This window comes from Myotis brandtii, unplaced genomic scaffold (genome assembly GCF_000412655.1).
Source record: "Myotis brandtii unplaced genomic scaffold, ASM41265v1 scaffold133, whole genome shotgun sequence".
NCBI classification, from domain to species: domain Eukaryota; kingdom Metazoa; phylum Chordata; class Mammalia; order Chiroptera; family Vespertilionidae; genus Myotis; species Myotis brandtii.
In genome coordinates, this window is record NW_005354718.1 from 3,432,013 (window position 1) to 3,433,658 (window position 1,646).

The following is a 1,646-nucleotide window of genomic DNA, read 5'->3' on the forward strand; positions in this document are numbered from 1 at the left end:
AATAAGAGTTGTTCTCTGTGATGAAGCTGTTTGTACAGTGTGATTTGTGCTGAACACCTGCTTTCCTTCTGGAAGTCCAAAATTTTGGTACGTGCTAGGCAGAAGGTACCTATGTGACTAGCCTGCAGAAATACGTCTGAGCCTGGCATCTCTTTCATAGTAGACATTGCACAATGTCACAACTCAGGTGCTGAGGGAATTAAGCACATCCTGTGTAACTTCTACTGGCAGAGGACTCTGGAAGCTATCTGTGCCTGGTTTACCCCAGGCTTTGTCCCGTATACCTTTTCCCTTTGCTCTTTTGATTTTACGTTTTTACTGTAATAAATCATAGCCATGAAAACAGTGATATGCTGAGTCCTGTGAATCCTCCAAGCATGTCATCAAACCTGGGTAGTGACGTTGACACATTGAGCAATTCTTGAGGGTGTTCACTGGCAGCCTTAGAAAGAGGCAAAGAAAAAGGCACATTGCCCTGACCGGTTTGGCTCAGTGGATAGAGCGTCAGCCTGCGGACTCAAGGGTCCCAGGTTCGATTCTGGTCAAGGGCATGTACCTTGGTTGGGGGCACATCCCCAGTAGGGGGTGTACAGGAGGCAGCTGATAAATGTTTCTCTCTCATCGATGTTTCTGACTCTCTATCCTTCTCCCTCCCTCTCTGTAAAAAATCAATAAAATCTATTTAAAAAAAAAAAAGAAAAGAAAAAGGCACATTATGGCAGATCTTTTAGAGGTTTACATTATGAGGTACTCAGATATTTTACCTATCTGAGATTATTATGCATATAAAAGGAAGTGGTATACTAAGATTTACTAATACTAAGCCTCAGGATGAACTCATTTGTGTCAGTACTATAACTATCCCTGGCTTATTTTTAGATGTGGGGTTCTCTTTTGCTTTAAAAATGTGTGCATCAGCCTTCGCTGGTGTGGTACAGTGGTTTGGGCATCATCCCATGCACCAAAAAGTTGCAGTTGATTTCTCGTCTACTCACACTGGGTCGTTATTTTTATACTGTTACATTCTCTGTATCACGGGGGTTGACCGATCCTTATATTCATCACACTCTTCACAGTGGATGAATAAAGTAGTTGTTCATAAGGAAACAGGATCATTGCCAAAATATATCCTACTAAAACAACCAGTGATCTTTTGAAGCCTACTTTTCTGACTTTTGCAAGTGGGATATAAAACAGGTCATAACATTGCCTAGCACGTAAGTAAAAGTTTCAGTTGTGCCGAAACCGGTTTGGCTCAGTGGATAGAGCATCGGCCTGAGGACTCAAGGGTCCCAGGTTCAATTCCGGTCAAGGGCATGTGCCTTGGTTGCGGGCATATCCCCAGTGGGAGGTGTGCAGGAGGCGGCTGATCGATGTTTCTCTCTCATCAATGTTTCTAACTCTCTGTCTCTCTCCCTTCCTCTCTGTAAAAAATCAATAAAAAATATAAAAAAAAAGTTTCAGTTGTATTTCATCAGAAATCTGTTTAGGTCTGCTTTTTATAAAAATAAAATAAACTTCTGCATACTCCCAATTGTAAACCTATTTTGCCCCACCCTGTACATAAACTATATCATTTACAATAAAGGTGATACATATGTCATGTCTTTTGCAAAATATAAAATAAATCTAATTTCTAACTAAAA

At 40.8% G+C, this 1,646-nt stretch overlaps 1 long non-coding RNA gene across 1 annotated transcript; it reads left to right on the forward strand.

Moving 5' to 3' along the window:
* Positions 1-708: 708 nt before the first annotated feature.
* Positions 709-1,646, forward strand: LOC106725064. The gene is made up of 2 exons (XR_001360936.1): positions 709-1,227; positions 1,459-1,646. It is a non-coding gene; the product is annotated as an uncharacterized LOC106725064 (long non-coding RNA).